The following is a 17222-nucleotide window of genomic DNA, read 5'->3' as shown; positions in this document are numbered from 1 at the left end:
AAAAATTCCTTACTGAAAATCCAATTAGGTGCCTAAATTTTTCAACGGAGAAAAAAAATTGCAAATCGTTGTGGAAAAATTATTTTCGGTTGCGGGGGTCAATTACAATCAGTTTTTGTCATTAGACATACCCACGAAATCCTGCCCACTTTCGAGAAAAAAAATAGAGAAGGTGTGAAATTATTCGAGAAAATTAAAAAATTGCAAATCGTTGTGGAAAAATTATTTTCGGTTGTAGGGTTCAATTACAGTCATTTTTGGTGAATAGACATACCCCCGAAATCTTGCGCATTTTCGAGAAAAAAATTCAGTAAGAGCGGCACTTTAAACGTTAATAACTTTTTAACGAAGCTTCCACCAACAAATTAGTATTCTTGATTTTTGTCTTATTTTGGCCTCTACTATCGCTCATTAAAATTTTTGCTAGAGGTGGCCGAACACCCTGTATAAGGATAAGAATACATATAGAACATTTTGAAACATTAAAATCCTCCAATCCGGTCACGAGTCATGATGTTTTGGACATACGTATGAAAGGACAATGTTAAGTCATAGGGGGTTTACTGACCCAAGAGCGTACAGCATATGCTATACACCGTTGGAAAGGTCTCGCCAAGGCGAATCGACTGATACCATTTTTAACTTCGATATCAGATGGGATAATGTCGAAAAATGGCCTCAAAGTTCGAGATTTTGCGGTTTTGAACAAAAGAAACCGGTAGTAAAAGCCCATCCGGCCCGAGGGACCTCGGGTCGGCACCTGAGGAAAAACCGAGGGGTGTAAGCGATACTCTAGCAGATTGGGACGGCAAATGTGCCCCACCACCTTCATTTCAGTGCCGTGTTGGGCCTGCGTTTGCCGCATGGGCCCCGTTCCAAATGCCCACGGCGAAATCGCCAAAGGATCAGTTGTTTTTCATGAACATAATATATTCATGGTATACAATTCGCAAGGTATAAGTTGGGAATGTGCAGGTTAGTATTCAGACTAATGCGTCACTTTCAATAGTGAATGGAGTGACATTTTATTGATTGAACGAAACATAATGATGTGAATACTGAATACTAACCTGCACATTCCCAACTCATACCTGCGAATCGTCTATCATGAATATATTATGTTCATGAAAATCAACTGATCCATTGGCGATTTCGCCGTGGGCATTTGGAACGGGGCCCATGCGGCAAACGCAGGCCCAACACGGCACTGAAATGAAGGTGGTGGGGCACATTTGCCGTCCCAATCTGCTAGAGTATCGCTTACACCCCTCGGTTTTTCCTCAGGTGCCTACCCGAGGTCCCTCGGGCCGGATGGGCTTTTACTACCGGTTTTTTTTGTTCAAAACCGCAAAATCTCGAACTTTGAGGCCATTTTTCGACATTATCCCATCTGATATCGAAGTTAAAAATGGTATCAGTCGATTCGCCTTGGCGAGACCTTTCCAACGGTGTATAGCATATGCTGTACGCTCTTGGGTCAGTAAACCCCTCTATGACTTAACATTGTCCTTTCAGTAGAATATTCTGGTCAGACATTATATTTTCATTGAAGAATTTTTTTCTCGAAAATACGAATAGTTTCTCAATTGACCTCCGTGCATGAGAAGAGGACGTTAAAATCTATATGGTACCCAGATTGTGCCACGCAATTCCATAAGGTGCAAGGTCTACTCGTACACCTCGTCTATGCTCCCTGTCTACGAGCTTGCATCGGGAATAACGTTTAAGTCCTGGCAGTTTGCAGTTGTTTTTATAGCCCGGAACACAGCAAGAGTACGATGATGTACTATAAATGTCATTCCGCGTCGGTGTCAGTTCGTCGAACAGCAATCACGGCGATAATTTGAATTGACGCGGCGAGATATAATTGACATTCGGTCAGTCAGTCAGCGTGCATCCAGGCGAGATTGCGCCGATGCAATGTCAACTGCAATTACCAGGCTGGACAGTGACCTTGCACCTTAAAGACTCGTCTGCGAAACGTTTTATCGAGTCACCGCTCGATTGTTCCCGTTCTTCTCCATTCTTTCCTCGTTTCGCATTTATATTCAAAACACTTCTTAAAAGTCCACGTTGCCTACTGTCTGTTATAGACACGGTGACTATCCGTCATTTTTTTCAAGTCACTTTGGATTTGTTTATTTCTCCAAAACTCCATTTTGTCTTTCTTCAAATAATTATTCTATTTTTTCCTATCTTACGCTCAGGTCGGAACAAAATGAAGTTACTCTTTCCTGCGTTCTTATTTTAAGACTTATTTTAAGAGTGCAAGTTTATTCCAATGAGGCGAAAAATAGAAGAAAAAGTATTATGATTAAATCATAACAACACTATTGGAGTTTTATTTTATAAAAAAAAAGTGGTGTCATAGTTCACATAATTCAAAAAAATATTTAAAAACTTGCATAAAAACCTTTCGAATATTGTTTTTCAAACGTTTGCAAAACTCTTTTATAAAGTGTGAGAAAATCGTCGTACAGAATCGATATCCTAACCTTTTGTAAACAACTTTTAATTATCACGTTTGAACTTTATATAGAAATACTGACGGATGATGTCTACACTTTAATTAAATTACAGGTTAGAGAGTACAAGCGTGGCGTAATTAATAATATACAATTACTTTTCCACCTGTTGTTCACGCACTTCATTTTTGTATCTTTGCATGGTCGACAAACTAACATTCTAAAGTTAAATACTGTGTATTGTTGGAAAGAAAACGTTTATACACAGTGCCAAAAATAACATAGCAACACCTACGATAACAATAGCATTGGACTTCTCAACTCATTAGTCCTTGTTAATAGGATTTTAATAAGGTCGAAAAATCAATCATAGTTAAAAGTGCTTTGTTTTGGTAAGACAATGTTATCTTACCTACGAGCAAGTTTGAGAGATACAGAGGCTGTTGAAAGACACACTGGTACGAGAAATTTGAAATTTGGAATTAATTTTTAACGCTAAAACTACCAACAATTATGGAGTATTTATTTGGTACCGAAAGGAATTAAAACAATAAATGTTGCTGATAATTTTACAAAAATTCAGTCGAGTAAATTTGTAAGAAATTTGATCAGAAATTACGAATCAGCCATTCACTTTCTTATAGAAGACCGCTGGTAATTTTACAAAAATTCAGTCGAGTAAATTTGTAAGATCAGAAATTACGAATCAGCCATTTTGATTAGTTTGTTAGTTCAGAGTTAAAAATTGGTAAACAACTAAAGTTTCTCGATCGTGTAAATTATTTCAGTAATTTTTAAATTGTCTGGTTAACAGTCACTTTGCTAATTAGTGGTAGGCTCCGCGAAATAGTGCTGAATCGTCGATCGTTCACCGCCGTCCATGTTTTATCGGAAGCTCTCGAGGAACGTTTGCCGTGATCGTGTCAGGTCAGATGGAAAAAGAGTGCCGGTTGTCTGAATCCGTTTCTCCCCGTGTAGTATGAACTTGGAAAGAGCTTTCTCGTGTACCTAGATTTGTACCTGCGCGCAGTTCTTTTGACGCGCGCGTTTCGGTATTCCGCGAGGTGGCGCGCTGTTTTTAAACAGTGATATCATTAAAAGCGACATGTTAACGGTAAACAATGTCGTAGACGGCGAGGCGGTGTGTTTGCGCCGTCACGTCTAAAGATATATTGCGTTGCGATTGCTATCACGCATATAAGCCGTAAAATTTTATTGCTCGTAAGAAACGGTGTACTATATTAAAACCATCGCGGACGGGGCACCTTCAAATATGATTATCAGTCTGGATGAGACGGTTTTGCAATTCTCCGCGTAAAAACTTGCACTTTAAACACTTCAAAAGTGTCCCGTCGCGTTCGTAATCCATTCAATCTGCTCGAAAGGATCCATTAGTAATGGAATATCCGTATAATATTTTACATAATTTATGCATGTAGGTGATCTGCATATCGACGGATTATTCTTATTAGATTCAGTGCGCAGATTCGCATTGATCGAGTGCAATTATACATGGAAATGGGTAGAATTTTTGTCGATTTATATCCGCGAATCGTTGGGTGAACCTAACCTGGTATCCGAGCAAGCAATCGTCAATTTCATAACCGTGCTTCCGTCATCCTCCATTAGTTTTGCGATTAGAACGTGTAGCGTCGCTTCTACGTCCATTGTTTTGTTTTGATTGTATAGAACCGACTGATTAAACTTTGGAAGCCTATTCCACTTGCATCGAACATGACAATGAGCCGTAGAATCATACACGTTTGCATAAAATGATCATCCGAATTATTTACGTGTTATTCAGTTATTCAAAAGGATAAAAAAAAAACAATTTAGGCAGAAGTATTTTTGTAACAGACAAAATTTATTTATGAACGTACAGTATTTTTGTGACAGAATTTGAGGAGAGAATATTAAATCTCTATTCGAAAGTTAATTTATATTAATTAATACTTATAATTTTCAATGATTTGGTTCAGAGATTTTCAAAGTAGGAGTTTCTACTGAAATTACAAGTGAAAAATAATGGTATAAACAAGAAAAGAACAGATAATTTTTTTCATAGAGAATTGAAATTCGAGTACAAAATATTGTATAAAATTATGTAAAAATTGGTGTGATGTTATATGTATATTATTTTATACTCAGATTAATATTATTTTTTATATTTAATTGAGTTCAATTTTCAATTTTACAGCGTCAATAAAACCATAAATTTACATTTAAAAAACAGAACTCTTTCGAATTTCTTTGGAGAGGATTAAAATTAATAAAAATTATAAAGTATGTAATTTATTTTTTAAATTAATAGTTCCTTTAGATGAAGATATGTTATCATTGCAAATTCTTAACTATTTCAGTCCGTGAATTTCTTCAAAGTTTGTCGATACGAACGGTTGTTCGAAAATGGAAGATTGCTGTCGCTTCTCTAAGAAACTGTATCGAAGTCAAACATTTAGATAATCGATCGCCAGAAAAGATATTCAGCAAAACGATCCAGCTCAATATCTCATACTTCCTCGAGAGAAAGAGTTTCCAAACTATTTTTCCAAAGAATATTTGCAATTTACGTGATGTACTTTTAATGCACAAACTTCCAATATTCTACTTCGTAGAAATTATATTTCTACGAATATCGAAAGTGCTCCAAACTCATGATAAATATAGAGTTGCGATATTATGTCGATATTTGCAGTGACGTAGAACGCAGAAAATTATTCAGAGGCTTTCAATTAAATTTTCGAGTCAATTATGGAAAGAAAGTGCACGAAATGACGAATAATTTGCAATTAAATCAGATGAGAATGAGAATTTAAATAAAATGCTTATAATTCACGTTTAACTAACAATTAGTGCAATAATTACGGAAATATTCGTTAGTAATTATTAATTAGTATTTATGAATGAATATCGAGTAATGTCGAACGTCAAATTATAATCGACGGTGTCAGTCGATAATAAACGTTCAATTTCAAATTCACGTTTGGAATTGAATCGTAATTTTAAAGAAAAAACGAGGGTACACCATGTACATGATTACCGACAGTTTGATGTATGATTACAAGATTAACAGTTCTTCGTCTTCCTCGATCGTTCGCGACACGAGACTAACACGATCGCAACGAATTGTCGATTGTGTTTCAATTCATAGCTATGAATGAATTATTAATAACGCTGGGTATCTTTAACCAGCCGTGACAGAGCAACGCGTGACTATTACACGCTGAAAAATAATTACCACTCCCTTGTTCTCTTCATAATCAACGAAAACGATCGATCAATACGTAATTGGGATTTCGTCTTTAAATCAGTGAAAATTCGGAAAGAATGCATCCATTGTCCAAGAAAGTAATATAAAACGGCATTGATCAAATCCTTTTCATATCACGAATCAATCTATGGAAATTGATTTAATTAATTTAATTTTTATTTTTCCTTTTTTTCGGCTTATTTTCAGAATGCTCTGGTATCCTTAAATTGAAAAAATCATATTTCGTATTATTCGACATTTTCTGCGACTCCAAAGAATTTGATTAATATTAACGATGGTAAAACAAACAAACAAAGTTTCTTAATTTTGAAATTCTATAGTAAATATAGCAAGACACTTTAATTATTATTTTGGGAGTATTTTACATTGATTACATTACTCAACAAATTTAAAAAATGTCTCGTGTCCTCGTAAATTTTTAGATGCTTTTAAATCATTTATTTAGAACGAATTCTAATTACAATTCTACAATTGCTTTGTAAAAGAGCAAATGATAAAACACGAAGTTTCTGCCATCGGGATCAAGTGTTTGATTAACGAGCTGATTTTGCCCCGCGCATTTAACCGCGTAAATAATTGAGAAGCATCGGACGCATCGATATCACGAAAAAGAAACGGAATTGTTTTATCGATCACCCGGCAAAAATGTTAATTGAGACAAATATTAATTAAAACAGGAGTGCAACGTTTGGACAAAATGCTCGATGATAAATCAATTTACGATATTGTTATGCGCGAGAAAGTTCAGAATTGAATTAGCAGAGACGAATACGTCGCGATACTTTAATCAGAGATAATGTTTCTATAAAAAAAAAACAATATTTTCATGAATATGATAATTGCAAGTAATTGAGATATTTTTAATTAAGGAAAGAAACTCGAACAGAAAATATATGGAGAACTAAGATTGGAAACAAGTGATAAGTTTTACAGAATTTTTATAATTTTTAATTGCTTTTTGGAGAAGATAAAATTTAATTCTTTTGACTTATCCTTAATTTTGCACGGTTTTCGTGTGAAATAAAGTTGTAAAATGTTTTACGTCAGGGATTCGGAATCTAATGTGACGAAAATATGGGGAATGTCTGTTTTCATTCGTTTCATTTTGCTCGAAAAAATATTTGTCGTTTGCAAATAATTTATATATTATAGATTCTATATTTGAAGAGTTTCTATTGAAGCGATCTACCGCGATAAAAAGTGATTTAGCAATGAAATAATCCACAAACTACTAAACTAAAATAAAACGGGAAAGAATTTGTTAAATCGAAAGAATTTTAATATTCATATTAGAAACGACAAAATCAAATACTTGGGGGAGAAACAAAAAAATGTAATTTTACGTAGTTGAATACGTAAATAAAATTTCTTCTCTTTAATAATAAAAAAGATATGAAATTCGTAAATTGATAAGAAAATGATTAATGTTGCTGTGTCTAATATATAGAAGGGTCACTGTTGGAAAAGTTAATGTTCTATTGTTTGTGAAAATACCCTAAATGTAAATGTTCTACTCTACCATTTTGAAACTTTCTTCTCCTTAATAATAAAAAATATATGAAATTCGTAAATTGATAAGAAAATGATTAATGTTGCTGTGTCTAATATATAGAAGGGTCACTGTTGGAAAAGTTAATGTTCTATTGTTTGTGAAAATACCCTAAATGTAAATGTTCTACTCTACCATTTTGAAACTTTCTTCTCCTTAATAATAAAAAATATATGAAATTCGTAAATTGATAAGAAAATGATTATTGTTGCTGTGTCTAATATATAGAAGGGTCACTGTTGGAAAAGTTAATGTTCTATTGTTTGTGAAAATACCCTAAATGTAAATGTTCTACTCCACCATTTTGAAACTTTCAAGAATTGTTTAAGATATGTAGTGTATCGTATTGGAGGCTAATAATTGAGCATAAGTGGTCAATAAAAATGAATAAAATAATTCAAGAAAGAACTATAGTACTTGAAAACATTTTTTTTTTTAAATATTTTCATTCCATAATATCTTTCACTTTTTGCTATATAATGTTTCGTAACTTTTACGTTATTTTTTTAGTAGTCACACCAATTGTACACTTTAATGCACGTTGGAAAAGCTAAATTGTTTATGGAATTGTTTAGTGATATCCTGGTAACTCTTTCTTTAATATAATTGAATATAGTTTCCCAGTTTAATTTACTATTATTTAGAATGTTTTTCTAACTTGTTAAATAAATTTTTACTGATTATTATTATGCATTTGTACATATTATTATGTTTGCATAGTCTCGTTTTATAACTTCTACGCTATTTTGTTAGAATTGTTTACTACTATTCTGTTAATTGCTTCGTTAATATAGTTAAATAAAGTGTAATTTCCTATTGTAATTTAACGCTATTTAAAATGTTTTTCTAACGTGTTAAATAAATTTTTACTGGTTATTATTATGCATTTGTACATATTATTATGTTTGTATAGTCTCGTTTTATAACCTCTACGCTATTTTGTTAGAATTGTTTACTACTATTCAGGAAATTGCTTCGTTAATATAGTCGAATAAAGTATAATTTCCTACTATAATTTAACGTTATTTAAAATGTTTTTCTAACGTGTTAAATAAAGTACTGGATATTATTTATACATAGTATTATGTTTATATTCTTCAAAATTTGTTTTGCATAAGTAAATTGTATCATCAAAGAAGTTGATTGAATTTGGTTGCCTTAAATTCTCTCAAATAGACCAAAGCTATGTTTCTCATATTCCCCAGACCATACATTTTAGATACAGTTAGAACACATCTATGAATATATGTAGACTACTCTTGTCTCATAACAACTCAAGTAGTCCCTGATTTTGAGAATAATTCGCTGTTCAAGATTTGAATAATCACGATACAAAGCCTGCACAAACACTTTTCAGGATTATTCAATTTTTTCAACCGATCCTACCATCAAACCTTACGAATTTTTTCCCGCAGAATTTGATCAAAGACCAAAACATATTAGTAAACAATTAAGCTTTTCCACGTGCATTAAAGTGTACAATTGGCGCGACTACTAAAAAAATAACCTAAAAAAGTGAAAAATATTATGAAATGAAAATGTTCTAAAATAAGTTACATCATTGCATTATAGTAAAAAGAAGAATCTTTGAAAATTATTCAAACATTTAGTCTCCAATACAGGTATTTTCAAATTCCTAGAGAAGCATTGTATATTTAATCTAAATCAGCTGCTGATTTTCTGTAATTTATAATTTTCAATCGATAAGTGTATTCAGATAATCTTAATGTAGGTATACATCCTAATTGTATTACGCATTTATATGCGTTGCTAATAATCCTGTAGAGGGTTACACAGCATTCAATAAAAAAAAAAAGTCTCCAATACGATACACTACGTATATTAATTCGTCCATTGAACGAGAATTTTAAAAGCTACGCAATAGCTATAAATAGCAGATCACTCTGGGAATAGGCAGGAATAATTTCTAGTACGTGACCGTTTCGCTATTCGGACACCTGTTAAGCGCAAAATCTCGACGCAGATTTTCGAAAATCGCAGTCACGTTCTTGCATCGTTAAAAGTGTTGAATTGTTCCCGCTGCGTAAAACGGTTACGGCAATAATATTTATTTAAAGACAGATACGGGACAGGGAATAATTCATAACACATTGGGTCTACTGTTCGATCGATAGTCGATATTTATATCGTGTATCGTGTTAAAACTCGCGGCGTGTAGTTTGTCAGCGGCGTGATAACCGCCGGCGAGATTTGTTAAACAAACTTTCCCACGCAAGATGACGCATGGGAGGAAGCAGACGTACAGCAACGAACTCTTTCGTGTCGGGAAAGAGATAACCGCTATAACGTGCAAATGTCTGCACTGGAACAATTCAGATACGAGAATCGTGCCGCCATTCATAAAGAGATGTCTCGAGTCGACGAGACAGAAAAATTAGGAAATGAAACGAGCAATTTTAGCTAAATTTTCGTTTAAAAACGCGAATTAAAATTTAGTGGATTAATCGTTGCAGTTTATACACTGTTATCTTTTCTTTGTTGGAAAATATAAAATTTTGTAGGAATCGTGACGCACCTTGTAAAAATTTGGGAAAAATTGTTATTCTTGTCACTTGATACTGTCTTTAAAAGTTTTTGAATTAATTATGGTAGCTTTTCTACGGCTACAAATAGTTTTGTTTGTTGAAAAAAATTCAAAATTCGATAGAAAAAATGAGAGAATAAAAGCAACAATTTTAGTAAATATTTTATTCGTACAAATTAATAACACATATAGCATGTTACACTTTATAATGTTAGTGATAGTTTTTTTTTTGTAGAAAACATATTTTCTGAGTCATGAAAATGAAAAATGAAGTTAGCAAAATTTCTATTTTATATTCATTTATTATGATTTTGGGAACAAAGTATGTACATCGTGTCGCCATTCGTGAAATCTAATATTTTCGATTCCTTTCGATTCATGACTGAAGTTTCATTCATTATTTATTTTATTATAATTCCAGCTCGAATGTAAAATTAGTTTCGAGTTTTTACTTTTGGCGGTTCGCGCGTAGATACAAATAACTTTATTTATCGAAGAAACAGCGGAGTTAAACCTGTTAGTTATAAATCGCGTTACTATTTATAAAGCGGTATCTCAGATCTGGGAAACATAAAAATGAAGAAATGAAATGTACAACTGGCTCAACATTTTTTATTCTTTTACGTTATTGATACAAATTTTACAGTAATTTTTGCGGTGATTGAAAGTTAATTGCCTGTGGAAGTATAAATAGGTATTTATCAATGGAATTAAAAATGAAATGTAGGTTTCAATCATCTCCAAATGCACACGTTGCAAATTGATCCAAAGAATTTTCTCATTCGTTAGGGAAATAATATTCGAAGTTTACGTGTGATTTTGAAAAATATCCAAATATCCAAAGAAATTTGCAAATAATTAAAACTACTACAAAATAAATAAAACTACTCTTTTATTCGTTCAATTTTTTCTCAGTGTTCATTTTTTTTCCGAACAGAAAACGAGGACGATTAATTTGAACCATTATTACTTTTCATTCGATTATAGTTTTCGTTTCATTTTTTTATCACGCAGCAGAATTCATCTCGTTTATTATCGTTTAATATTATCTCGTTTTTTGTAAAGTTTTTCCTTTGCTTTTATCACACGTTTCGTGTAAAGGCTGAAACCTTACAGATTTTCCGTTGAACGTAAATAGTTTACTGTTCAGCTTTCATTCAAAACGAGCATCGTGAAACATAAATACGACCGTACGCACTGACTCGCGATCTTTATGTTTTATTTTTAGTCGAATCGCTTTAAACTTATCTACGCTTGGAAATATTCGCGTTGGCCGATATATTCGTAGAGGAATTGAAACTTCCGTGACCTCCAACAAATTAATGAAATATAATTAAACATTATCCAAATATTTCAGAGTATTTCTCTAACTCGCATTTTTCATTTTTCTTTCATCTCATGTGAATATCTTAATTTCAATGAAAATTTATAAGTTCCACTAGGGAATATATATTACAAAAAATAAGATAAATGAAAAAAATCAAAAGTGACGTGATGTCGGTAAAATGTACCGGTAAAGTAGAACTTTTTGGAATGAAAAGTCATTACACATTTTCAAAGACTCTATTTATATATATTTCCTCTTTTTTGTATCCACTTTTAAGTATATATAATAAGTGTGTAATAATAATAATGGAATCTCGGAAAATGTGTAATGAGTTTTCATTCTAAAAGTTAACTTTTTTTACTTATTTTTAATTACACGTGTTGGAAAAGCTGTTATAAAAAAATTGGTGGGATATCGAATTAATTTTTCTTTATCATACCATGCGTGAAACATACTCGACCCAACTGCTGTGTGTACATCTATAAACGAAACCACCTGAAAGTTTCAACGACATAGCAATTTTAACACACGACCTTTATTCAATTCCAGTAGAGCCTTTTATTAACCTGTTAAGCGGGAACGAGTTATCTCGTGTTTGAAAACACCTCCGCAGCAAGTAAACTCGTCTCCAAAGTTTGATAATTATACACGTACAGAAACCGTTACGATATCGTTTGTTTTCGTTACCATCGTAATAATGCATGGCGTTTTGCGATGTTTCCACATACTTCTATTCACAGTTATTCCGTTAATTACGCGCAGAGCTGTATATCATACTTACAACGTAGAAAATGATGTGTTCCATCAAGAATAGTTGAAATTTATATACAGAGTGTTCGGTTACCCCTGGGGAAAAATTTTAATGGGGGATTCTACAGGCAAAAATCAGACTTGAGGCTTCGTTAAAAAGTTACTAAAGAATTAAATTAAAAAATTTCAAATCGTTCTGAAAAAATTATGTTTGCTTATGGGGGTAAATTGCAATCATTTTTGGTTAATAGACATACTCTCGAAATCCTACCCACTTTCGAGAAAAAAATTCAAGAAGATGGACTTTTTCGGCGAAATTGAAAATTTTCAAATCGTTTTAAAAAAATTATTTTTAGTTGCAGGGGTCGATTACAATCATTTTTGGTGAATAGATATATCCCCGAAATCCTACCCACTTTCGAGAAAAAAATTCAAGAAGATGGACTTTTTCGGCGAAATCGAAAATATTCAAATTGTTTTAAAAAAATTATTTTTAGTTGCAGGTGTCGATTACAATCATTTTTGGTGTATGGGCATACCCTCGAAATCCCAACCACTTTCGAGAAAAAAATTCGAGTGTGTGCTGAAATTTTTGGTCAAAATTAAAACATTTCTAATCATTGTAAAAAAATCATCGAAATTCTGCTCAGTTTCGAGAAAAAAATTCCTTACCGAAAATCTAATTTCTGGCCAGAAATGCTTCCTCGAAACATGCAAATGTTTAAAATATCATAACTTCCGAATGGATCGGAGGATTTTAATGTTTCAAAATGCAAACAACGCGTATTTCAGTATAGAATACGTAGAAATTCTAAAAATGTTCTAAAAATTCCTAAGAGAAAATCTAATGCGAGGACCAGAAATGCTTCCCCGAATTTTCATGCGAATCTTCAAAATGACATAACTCCTGAACGGATTGGACGATTTTAATGTTTCAAAATGCAAACAACGCGTATTTTGGCGAAGAATATGTGGCAGTCCCAAAAATATTCGAAAAGTTGTTCCTTAATCCCGTAAAATGAGAAAAACCCCCATAAAAATGGTCCAATCTTCAAACGACCATAACTCCCACAATAGTGCGTGTATCTCATTGAAATTTTTTTGTGAAGTGAAATTATTTAACCTAACAATTTTCTTAAACCCTTACGTAATGGCTCGATCTGACTCGCCTGGTCCCCTCGAACCGCCCCCGCGTCCGAAATTTCGAGCAAAACGGAGATCGTGGGACGTTGTTCGGAAGATGTCGCGGTTCGTAGCGAGCGTGTAACACGGTGGATGGAACGTTAGCTTCAACCGGGTCTGGCGGGGGGAATCAGCTAGCTGGCAGGGGAATAATAACGAGCCGGACGACACACGGAGCGAAGTTAGAGAGCGGACGGGGCTTTATAAATTGCGAGGATGTTCGCCGGTGCCGAACCAGTGACACCTCGACCGCGATCGATCGTGCCTGCAACCGGTCGCCGCGAATTCGATCGCGCGGGACCCCCACAGAATCCGCCGACAATCGCCACGTGTTCGTCGCGAAGCCAGCCGGTAGTTCAACCTCTCGCGGAGAGGGTCGAAGGCGGAAGGAGCCGCACAAAGGTGGAGATAAAGTGCTCGTAGAAGGAACCAGGGAGTGAACGTCGAGTGGAAGTTTCGCGGATGCGAGTCTGCGACAGGACGATACATCCGGGGGACCGACACGTACGGTGGAGTAGCTTCGATTCGAACGTGAGTGATCCCATTACGCTTTCGACCAATTTTTCTTAAGACACGCGCGCGTGCGTGTGTGTGTGTGTGTAGCTTTCAATACAATGCTCGAATCAAAAGTCTTGCAACTCGGTTGCTCGCAACAATTGTGCGACTGTTGGAACATTTGTGATTTATGGAATCGATTTAATTTGGTGCATGCTTTACGTTCTATAGATGCCATGGATTCGAATATTATAGAAAGTTTTGAGTGTGTGAGTGTGTGTGTGTGTGTGTGTGTAGCTTTCGTGGAATACGATGCTCGAATCAAAAGTCTTGCAACTCGGTTGCTCGCAACAATTGTGCGACTGTTGGAACATTTGTGATTTATGGAATCGATTTAATTTGGTGCATGCTTTATGTTCTATAAAGCCATGGAATTCGAATATTATAGAAAGTTTGTTAAAATAGTACCATTTTGAGTGTGTGTGTGTGTAGCTTTCGTGTAATACGATGCTCGAATCAAAAGTCTTGCAACTCGGTTGCTCGCAACAATTGTGTGACTGTTGAAAAATTTGTGATTTATGGAATCGATTTAATTTGGTGCATGCTTTATGTTCTATAAATGCCATGGATTCGAATATTATAGAAAGTTTTGAGTGTATATCTTTTGTGGAATATAATGCTCGAATCGATGCACGAGAGTCCCCATCGACGATCAAAAATCTAGCAACTCGGTTGCTCGCAATAATTGTGTGACGGTTGAAAAATTTGTGATTTATGGAATCGATTTAATTTGGTGCATGCTTTATGTTCTATAAATGTCTAGGATTCGAATATTATAAGAAGTTTCTTAAAATAATATTTTTTTGATTTCTTGATTTTTGAAAAGTTGAAAAGTTTATGGTTATTGTGTTTCATTTAGTTTCGTACACCCTCTATGCTCTGAAAATGTCACGGATTCGAATATTATAAGAAGTTTCTTAAAATAATATTTTTTTGATTTATTTCATTTCTGAGAAGTTGAAAAATTTACAATTATTGTGTTTCATTCAGTGTTTCGTACACTCTCTATGCTCTATAAATGTCACAGATTCAAATATTATAAGAAGTTTCTTAAAATAATATTTTTTTGATTTCTTCATTTCTGAGAAGTTGAAAAATTTACAATTATTGTATTTCATTCAGTGTTTCGTGTCGACAGATCGAGTCGATTTAGTTTCGTACACCCACTATGCTCTAAAAATGTCACAGATTCAAATATTATAGGAAGTTTCTTGAAATAATATTTTTTTGATTTCTTGATTTTTGAAGAGTTGAAAAATTTATAATTATTGTGTTTCATTCAGTGTTTCGTACACTCTCTAAGCTCTATAAATGTCGCGGATTCAAATATTATAGGAAGTTTATTAAAATAAGATTTTTTTGATTTTTGTAATGTTTAATAATAAATAGTTTAGTAATAGCCAATAAAAAGACTAATTCAATTGCTTGTGTTGGCATTCAGATGACTTTGAACAACAAAAGTCATGTGTGAATTTTAAAAAACAAAAAAATTGTATCGTAAATTACTTTACAGAGTGTAACTATTTATTTGATATGTAACATAACTGAATATTAAAAGGTTTTGCTTAGAACCATGTCGAGTAATTAATTTTTAATTTTCTGCTGAAATTTTCTTAAACCCATTATAAATAGATGCAAAGCATCTATATTTATTTACACCTACGTGCTTATTCTATGTAAAATATACATTTGTTGAAATATTGTGCATCGTATTTTATCACAGATTTATTTAATTATCTCTCACGTATGATAAGAGTGATACAATTCTAAAGATAAATCTTTCATATATATCCAGTCACATGTCAATAGAAACAATAAAGTTCCAAATAGTTTGAAAATACAATCTACTTACCTGCTATGGAAATGTAGTAATTTTGAAAAATTGTGTAAATTTACATTTACAGAAAGCTATCAATATATGCATACTGTTCTAAACTTTGCATGATTTTATTCTTGTGTGGAATTTTACAGAAAAGACATTATTTACTTTGAATTAACTTGATCTATTTCAATTTTGTTTCAGTTCAGTCTGGTCTGTACATATTAGCCTAACTATAATTACTCGTTCATCTGTTATTCATATAAAATTGTATACTTTTTTATATAGCTTTGAGTTAGAATTATTCAGTTCTTCTATTACATTCCATGATTTATGATCGCAAGGTATATTTGACTTGGTTAATGGAACTAGTAGACTATTAGGTTAACAAAGAAATATTGCACTTAGTTCGTTTACCATGTAGTTTGATTTTCAAGCAATTTCGTGGGTAGATTTAGAAAATTGCTGTTTTAGTATTCACAGAGTAGTATTAATGGGGTGCAGCTACGCTACTTCGTGTATCTAGGGTCGTTAATTAACTTATATGGTTTCATTTGAGTACCTAGTACTGCCTGATTATATCTAAAGACATTTTCAAAATGTCTCGACTCTTATTGCACATTAGTCCTATTCGCTGAACATTTGCAAATCTAATTTTCTCAAAAATCTCTGCAAATACACTTATATCCTATATATTATTTATAACAAAAATGTACAAATTTTATCCTTAATATTAACTTTTGGCCCTCAAAGCACAACATTTCTTTGGAAAATTTTGTTAATTGAATTTTTGACGCTCACTACAATATATTTCTATTTTATTTTTATAACGAAATTAATCCAGTCGCGAATCTAACAAAAAACGAGCAAAATTTTTATTCGATTCTCATCACGTAAACACCATCAACCCCTTTTATTTGGAAAATTTTGTTAATTGAATTTTAGACGCTCCCTACAATATATTTCTATTTTATTTTGTATTTGTTTGCTATCAGTGTCTCCAATATGCTGAAACAAATTTTTATATCAAAATCCAGTCATGAGTTTAACAAGAAACGAGGAAAAGTTTATTAAGAATCGAGTTACAATTATTTGATAATATCAAGTTCCTAGGATTTTCACCGTAATTAACGAGAAAACTGATCGCTGAGAACGTCGGTCATCACCGGGTTGTATCAATCGTGCGCGTCAGATGAAATCCTTTCTCGCTTCCGGAGCCCGAGCTTCCGTAATTCTGTGGCTTTCAACGCGATCCGAAACCTCGTTTGCGGCAAAGTGCTCTTTCTGGGGGAAAAAACGGACGACGGCGAGGATTCTACATGACTTCGAAGAATTGCCAACTATCAGCACTTACGTTTTCCGCCCGAAGCCTTCGATGCTTCTTTTTACACGTTTAAATGGGAATAAAAGAAAACAACGATTCCACGGTTGGTTAATACGAACGGATGATATTACAAGATTGGCTTCGTCCGGAGTAAATTAATTTCTCGAATGCCTCATTAACGAGCTACCATACCGCCCCCTACAGTTGTCATCGTAATCGGAGTGATTGTTCTTGACTGCATTTTGTTGAAAGAATAACGAAACAGGGCGATAATGCATTCAAATGGCTGAATTTCTGATAACACGTCGTATAGTTTGCTTGGAAATAATGTAAACACTCGATGAGCTGAATCTACGCGTTAAAAGAAGTGAGAAACATCGTATAAAAGTCCAAGCCTGACTCTGGTAGCAGCGACACTTTCTGCACACGCCACCA

General features: G+C 33.6%; 2 protein-coding genes across 3 annotated transcripts in view; one reads left to right on the top strand and one right to left on the bottom strand.

Moving 5' to 3' along the window:
• LOC122397498 overlaps nucleotides 1-17222 on the bottom strand; it is a 241687-nt gene that overhangs the window by 54020 nt on the left and 170445 nt on the right. The window lies entirely within an intron of this gene.
• LOC122397497 (trichohyalin-like) overlaps nucleotides 1-17222 on the top strand; it is a 204641-nt gene that overhangs the window by 44490 nt on the left and 142929 nt on the right. Inside the window, exon 1 of one of the 2 annotated variants that reach the window (XM_043396677.1) lies at nucleotides 13156-13620. The exons of the other annotated variant lie outside the window; for it this stretch is intronic. The gene's annotated coding sequence lies outside the window, so the exon portion shown is untranslated. Of the gene's footprint in view, nucleotides 1-13155; nucleotides 13621-17222 lie in introns of those variants that run through there. 2 annotated transcript variants of the gene reach the window in all.

Source organism: Colletes gigas, unplaced genomic scaffold (genome assembly GCF_013123115.1).
Source record: "Colletes gigas isolate AHSC1104 unplaced genomic scaffold, ASM1312311v1 Colletes_gigas_Sc00009, whole genome shotgun sequence".
Taxonomy (NCBI): Eukaryota; Metazoa; Arthropoda; class Insecta; order Hymenoptera; family Colletidae; genus Colletes; species Colletes gigas.
Note: the sequence above shows the minus strand (reverse complement) of the source record. Positions and strands in the feature narration are given on the sequence as shown.